Here is a 7,500-nt window from a genome sequence, read left to right on the forward strand (position 1 = left end):
TGGCCTCTGTAAACACACACACACACACACACACACAGAGAGAGAGAGAGAGAGAGAGAGAGAGAGAGAGAGCAAAGCGTGTCTGAATCCTGGCCGTTTTGTATTTTTGCTTCTTTTGCTTCATTTGGCGATATGAACGAATTTCCATGGGCCACGAGTCAGTTGCCTCCTAGACTGTGCAGTGAGCGAATGTACGTTTCTCAGTTCAGTTCGTATTCGGAGGGTACTGTCTAAGCCATCTGATTCAGGATAACAGCCAGTACTTCCCCTAAGCCTTTCCCAGCGGCGTCCTTGTGCAGTACATGCGTCTTGGCTGGTGTCCGTGTGCTGCAGGCTTTTAAAAATACGAGTAGAAAGTTTAAATATCCCTTTTTGGCCGTTGTGGGGACTGATAGCGTAGTTGTGTGTTTTTTTTGTTTGTTTGTTTGTTTGTTTTATATTCATTCACCCCCTTGGTCAGTCCCCCGCAAAAGGAAAATTGTTACTTTTGCCTCAGTCACCGTCCAGTTTGTGAATCAGTGACAGCTTTGATCTCATCTCGCTGAAGGCAGGGAGGGCGTCAGTGCTCCACCTTCAGGACGCCGCAGGGACGGTGAGTGTTGCTTCTGATCCGCGCCGCCGCATCTTTACTTCTTTTCAAAGCCTCTAGTTGAAGTGACGCGGGTTTTCAAGGGTGTTTTTACGGTTCCAGTGACAGATTAACAAGATTTTATATTATTAACGAGAGAAACAGTCTTTTAAAAGGCTCTAGTTGAAGTGACGCGGGTTTTCAAAGGTGTTTTTACGGTTCCTGTGACAAATTAACAAGATTTTATATTATTAACGGGAGAAAGACTTTTTAAAAGGCTATATTTCTAGTGACGCGGGTTTTTAAGGATGTTTTTACGGTTCCAGTGACAGATTAATAACATTTCATACTATTAACGGGAGAAACACTCTTTTAAAAGGCTCTAGTTGAAGTGACGCGAGTTTTCAAGGGTGTGTTACGGTTCCTGTGACAGATTAACATTTCTACACTACTAACAGGAGAAACACTCTTGAGAACCCGGCTAGTCGTCTCCATGGCCCTTGGAAAAAGTTGCAGTGAAGTGATTAACAAGTTTGCAAGGGTGTTTTTAAGGTTCCACTAACAGATTCAACATTTCTGTATTACTAACCTGAGAAACTCTTTGAGAACCTGGCTATGCGTCTGTGACCTTGAAAAACCGCCCTCGCTCGCTCTCTCTCTCGCCAACCCCACACGCATAAAATAAAGCCTTTCAAGTTTATATTTATTGACAAAAGTACATGCTCTCAATAATAAACTTGACTTATATACTAGTTGAAGAAAAAAAAATAAAATGAGAAGGGGGATCTAAAAAATATTGCATTTTTTTTTTTTTTGATAGTGCCGTTAAGTACAAAACATCAATAAAAACGAGTATTTTTTTTTTATTTAATCTCTCTTTTTCTCGTTCTATGTAGGTTGTGGCTGTAGTTCCCAGCACCCCTCTGCAACACCAGCAGCACATCTTCACTACTTTCCAAAGGCTCTAGTTAACGTAGTAAGGATCTTCAAAGGGTGTTCTTACGGCTCCAGTGACAGGGTTAACATGATTTTTATACTGTTAACATAAGAAACACTTTTAAAAGGCTCTAATTGACGTGATGCGGGTTTTCAAGGGTGTTTTTTATGGTTCCAGTAAGATTAACATGATTTTTATACTGTTAACATAAGAAACACTCTTTTAAAAGGCTCTAATTGACGTGACGCGGGTTTTCAAGGGTGTTCTTATAGTTCCAGTAAGATTAACAAGATTTTTATACTGTTAACATAAGGAAACTCTTTTTAAAAGGCTCTAATTGACGTGACGCGGGTTTTCAAGGTGTTTTTATGGTTGCAGTTACAGATTAACAATATTTCCACATTATCAACTGGAGAAACACTCTTGAAAACCCAGCTTGTCATTTCTGTGGCCTTGGAAAAGTCGAGAGAGAGAGAGGAGAGAGAGAGAGAGAGAGAGAGAGAGAGAGAGAGAGAGAGAGAGAGAGAGAGAGAGAGAGAGAGGAGAGGAGAGAGGAGAGAGAGAGAGATGAGGAGAGAGAGAGAGAGAGAGAGAGAGAGAGAGAGAGAAATACAAGCCTAATTTCTTCACTATCAATAAAAACTACCAGTAACAATTTTCTTTTCTCCCTTTGGGTTCGTGGTAAGACTTTTCCACCAGTAGTGTAGATGCAATACCTTAAAAAAAAAGAAGACTTAACTATCTTATAGTCTACAATACTACTAACGATAAAAAAAAAACTATAATTTTAATGAGTTTTGGTTCTGGTATTACTGGTTATAATTATTTTGGGCCTGGCATTACTAAAAATAGGTTCATTTCATAATTTTCAAGGTTATCTTCATTTCAGCCCACAAAGTTCTGTCACACCAACAAAAAAACTGGTGTATTTATCATTTATTTATCGGTTCTGTGGGAACGACCGGGTGGTAAACACTGACTCTTCAATTTTCTGTGGTATATATTCAGCCCTCAATGTTCTGCAATACCAACAAAACCTGGTATAGTTGTCATTATCTTGTATAAGTTGTGTGGGGGGGCAGCCTGGTACACAAACAGACAGATTAACAACATTTCTTATACTATCAACATAACAAATACTTTTTAAAAGGCTGTAGTTGAAGTGATGTGGGTTTTCAAGGCTGTTTTTATGGTTCTAGTGACAGATTAACAAGATTATTATACTGTCAACATAAGAAACACACTTTTAAAAGGCTGTAGTTGAAGTGATGTGGGTTTTCAAGGCTGCTTTTTATGGTTCCAGTGAGATTAACAACATTTTATATAGTAACAAGAAACACACTTTTAAAAGACTGGTTAAAATTCACCTCAGCCTGTTTAGATATCGCACCCCACTGAACAACCCCACACAACACCAATACACCTCAGTACGTCACACAACACCACATACAAACACACACACACACACACACACACACACACACACACACACACACACAACCACCACCACCGCCACACCTAGCCAAGGCATCCACCATCTACTTGCATGTGTGAAGCTGTGGCTAATACTGCTGCTGCTGCTGTTATTGCTGTTATTGTTGTTGTTGTTCAATACTGTGTAGAGAATTGTTAAATTAACCGACACTACAAGTTCCCAATAATCAAATTCATCTCACGGTTTAACTACTGCGCCCTGAATTGTTTTACTAATTGAGCACAAACACTGACCTTGACCTCACTGACCTTGACCTCACTCCTAACCAGAAACTAACCCCCACACTTTTGTACTGGCTGGGAAACAAAACTGTAACCCTTTCATTAACCCTTTCATTAACCCTTCCACACCAGAATCTACCAAGGGTTATGTACAAGAAAACTGACAACTGGTTTATATTTCACAAGCTCTATCTATCTCTAATGGCAGTGACTGGTGATGAGGCGAAGGTGGTGGTGGTGGTGGTGGTGGTGAAGGTGGTGAGTTAATTTGAAGAATCAGAGTCCGAGAAGCCAGACGAGCTGCTTTCGTGTCGTTTTTGTTGTTTTGGTTTGACCTTCTGCAGAGAGAGAGAGAGAGAGAGATGACGTCAGCAATTAGGGTTAGTAGAAAGGACTGGCTGTGATTAAGAGGGGGTCTGGTGGGGGTCCTGAAGTGTCCTAAGGGGTATAACAAGGGTTGCCCTAAACAAAATACTCAGGGTCAGTAATCAGGGGTGGATTAGGTGAAGCCTGAAAGAGTTATTATTATTATTATTATTATTATTATTATTATTATTATTTAAACACTGACCTTTGGCTGTGCAGGGGGTGACGGGCGTGGGGGGGCCAGAGCGCCAGGCTGGGGCGACGTCTTCATCACTATCGTCGCTCTCGTCTTCGGAATCTTGAGTTGGTGGTGGAGCGGCCTTCTTCTTCTTGCCAGATGCGGTGGTGGTGCTGGTGGTGGTCTTTTTCTGTAAGGGGGTGGTGGTGGTGGCCTTCTTCTGTAATGGGGTGGTGGTGGTGGTGGCAGCGGCCTTTTTCTGTAAGGGAAGGATATGAGTGACACACACACACACACACACACACACACACACACACACACACACACACACACAAGCATTGACAGTTTAATGGCCAAACATTAGATAACAACTTTAATTTTTTAGACATTATCAACAAGACTCGGCTGTAAACACACACACACACACACACACACACACACACACACACACACACACACACACACACACACACACACACACACAAACCTTAAGCTGTGTGGGTGTGACAGGGGTGGGAGGACCAGAACGCCAGGCTGGGGGTGACGTCATTAACATCACTATCATTGCTCTCATCGTCACTATCAGAAGTTGGTGGTGTGGGAGCCTTCTTGGTGGGTGTCTTTTTCTGTAAGGAGAGAAATATTTAAGAACGAAGAAGAGGAGGAGGAGGAAGCTACGACACAAACAAAGGAAGCTACGACACGAACACACGAAACGAACGAACGAATAAACATGCTGGATTTTAAAGGGTGATTAATTGTGCGATTTTTTCCAGCGTAGTGAAGAAACACACTTTTAAATACACACGAAAAAGGGTTAATCAGTCCAAGCCAAGCCGAGCTGCCTTGACGTACGTGTGGTTTGTGTATGATTAAAATGCAGCGCGTACGTTTGCATGTACGTATGAAATGCAATGGACGTATATTGCTTATGTATGGTTGAAATGTATGTATGTTCGTAAGTATGTAATTTATGAAGCTATACCATTGCAAGATTAATAAACCAAATGTTATTATTATTATTATTATTATTATTATTATTATTATTACAGTGACCTTTGGCTGTGCAGGGGTGACGGGCGTGGGGGGGGGGCAGAGCGCCAGGCTGGGGGTGACGTCTTCATCACTATCGTTACTCTCGTCTTCGGAATCTTGAACTGGTGGTGGCGCGGGCCTTCTTCTTGCCAGCTGTGGTGGTGGTGGTGGTGACGGCCTTTTTCTGTGAGGGGCGGGGTGGGTGGTGGTGGCGGTAGTGGCGGCCTTTTTCTGTAAGGGAAGGATATGAGTGACACACACACACAACACACACACACACACACACACACACACACACATACACACACTAGAAGAGGTGACAGAGACTCAAGACTGTACACACACACACACACACACACACACACACACACACACACACACACACACACACACACACACACACACCTTTGTTTGTTTAGCTGGAAGCCGAGAAGACTGCAAGGCTGTAGCAACTGCCTCCTCCTCTTCACTCTCGTCTTCCTCCTCCTCTTCGCTCTCGTCGTCTTCCTCCTCTTCACTCTCGCTCTCCTCCTCCTCCTCCTTTCCACTGTCCTCTTCAGCTAAGTACTGGAGACCCGATTTTTTCTGCTTAGTTGAGTCAGAGGGAGTTGAATCAAGGTCAGTAAAAAGAATTGGTGACAATCTCTTCTTGCGACCTGATGAGGCTGCCATCTCCTCCTCCCTCTTCCTCCTCATCATCATCATCCTCATCCTCCTCCTCCTCCTCCTTCTTCATGGAGCTCGCACGCTGGCTGGGCTTAAGAGGGACCTTGTGGAAGACTGGATACTCCTCGCTGTTCGGAAACCTCGTCGAAAATATCGCGATTTCCGAAGAAACGAAACAGCGGCAGCCGGTTGAAGCCTAAATACAGCCTACGTGTTTTGGGATCCATCTCCCGAACGTAGGCCTTGAGCTCTCCCTCATATTTCCGATGCAATTCCCGACAGCGAGCGGTGTAGGCTGTCTTCACCTCGTCAGTAAGCGCTTTCCACCCGTTCCTCAACACCTGCTGGAGTTCCTGGCCTGAGAGGGAGCCAACAGAGAGCCGGAACTTGGTGGCGAACAGTCGGTAACGCGCTGGCAGGGGGTCGGGAGGGCTCGGGCAAGGAAGCGGGGGACATGTGGTGTACGGGAGGGCCTTGTGCGGGGAAGATATCCTCTGTCTTCACGTGCCGAGTCTTCTTGGGCTGTGGGGAGAGCTGGGTGTGAATTCGGGTCTTGAAGTTTAAAGTTTGGGAGTTTAAATGATTTATTTTGCAAAGAATATGGAATTTAAAGTCTCTCTCACACACACATACGCACACACACAAACAAACATTTTTTCTCTGTCACACACAAACACACACACATGTACTCTCCCTCTCACTGAAACACACACAAACACTTCTTTCTCTTACACAAACACACTCTCTCTCTCTCTCAAGTGCACACAGACACAAACACCTCTCTCTCTCTCACACACACACACACACACACACAACACACACACCACACACACGTACCATAGGCTTTGAGAAACGCATCACATCCTTGTATCTTTGAAGTGCGAACAGTGTGACCTCGTCTTGACCACTCGACCACTTACTCAGCTCCTCCTCGAACTTGTCACGTGCCTGTCAGAGAGAGAGAGAGAGGAGAGAGAGAGAGAGAGAGAGAGAGAGGAGAGAGAGGAGAGAGAGAGAGAGGAGAGAGAGGAGAGAGAGAGAGAGAGAGAGAGAGAGAGAGAGAGAGAGAGAGGAGAGAGAGAGAGAGAGAGAGGAGAGAGAGAGAGAGAGTTAGGTTTTTCTCTTTTCCTGTTTTCTTTTTTTCCTTCTCCTCCTCCTCCTCTTCTTCTTCCTCCTCCTCTCCTCTCCTTTTATCTATTTTCTTTGTTCCCCTTCTTCAATTTTTCTTAACCTAACCCTTTCATCTCTTCTTCTTCCTCTAAATCTCTTCCTTTCCTTCCTCATTATTATTATTATTATTATTCTGTCTTCTTCTTCCTCATATTTTGTTATTTTCCATCTGTCTCTCTAAATTTCCTCCTCTTCCTCTTTCTATTCCTCTTAATCCTCCTCCTCCTCTTCCTTTTACACTTTATCTTTATCTATTCCAAAAAACATCCATTCTCCTCCTCCTCCTCTTGTTTTGCTTCTAAATCTTCAATATCTATCCCTTAAAACCACTATCTTCTCTTCCTCTCTCTCTCACCACCACCACCACCTCCTTCTCTTCCTCCTCACCTTTTCCAGCCTTTCCTTGTATTTGTCCTTCTCTCTCGGACTCAGCTCCTTGTAAAGCCTCATGACTTCTCCCATTCTCTTCAGCCCAGGGACCTTATCCAGCTTGCCTTTCTCCTGTAAATCCTTGTAGAAAACTAACGCAGCGCGGGTCGGGGGGCAGAGGAGGGCACCTTAATGCATCCAGGTATGTTTTCAAGTCGGTTTTCGGCATGCTATTGTGAGGCGGAACTTGAAAATCAGGGTTTGCTTCAATTTGTTTCTCTTTCTCTTTCTCGTATTGTAAGAGGTCCTTCAGGGCTTGCTGTATGTAAGGGAGCTGTCGTTCAGGGGGCAAGGATGAATAGTGGGTCCTGCTGCTCTTGTTGGTAATGCCGGAGTCCTTCTCGGCGTCCCAGCATATCTGTGGGGGTTGTTAAGTTAGGTTAGGTTTAGTTAAGTTAGGTTAGGTTAGGTTAGGTTAGGTTAAGTTCGGTTAGG

At 44.0% G+C, this 7,500-nt stretch overlaps 2 long non-coding RNA genes across 10 annotated transcripts in view; one reads left to right on the forward strand and one right to left on the reverse strand.

Annotated features, from left to right (window-relative positions):
* The window catches only part of LOC135095451 (uncharacterized), a 14,861-nt gene extending 13,378 nt beyond the window's left edge, over positions 1-1,483 (forward strand). The window contains exon 3 of the long non-coding RNA XR_010264408.1: positions 1,465-1,483. This is a non-coding gene — a long non-coding RNA (uncharacterized LOC135095451). The remainder of the gene's footprint in view (positions 1-1,464) is intronic.
* A 1,004-nt stretch (positions 1,484-2,487) lies between these two features.
* Positions 2,488-7,500, reverse strand: part of LOC135095450 (uncharacterized) — a 12,702-nt gene continuing 7,689 nt past the window's right edge. For 8 of the 9 annotated variants that reach the window (XR_010264402.1, XR_010264400.1, XR_010264405.1 and 5 more), the window contains 7 exons: positions 7,024-7,423; positions 6,304-6,414; positions 5,206-5,988; positions 4,822-5,031; positions 4,253-4,391; positions 3,793-4,024; positions 2,488-3,559 (listed from right to left, as the gene is read on the reverse strand). This is a non-coding gene — a long non-coding RNA (uncharacterized LOC135095450). The remainder of the gene's footprint in view (positions 3,560-3,792; positions 4,025-4,252; positions 4,392-4,821; positions 5,032-5,205; positions 5,989-6,303; positions 6,415-7,023; positions 7,424-7,500) is intronic. The other variant, XR_010264407.1, reaches the window with a different exon arrangement.

Source organism: Scylla paramamosain, chromosome 49 (genome assembly GCF_035594125.1).
Source record: "Scylla paramamosain isolate STU-SP2022 chromosome 49, ASM3559412v1, whole genome shotgun sequence".
In the NCBI taxonomy this organism is placed as follows: domain Eukaryota; kingdom Metazoa; phylum Arthropoda; class Malacostraca; order Decapoda; family Portunidae; genus Scylla; species Scylla paramamosain.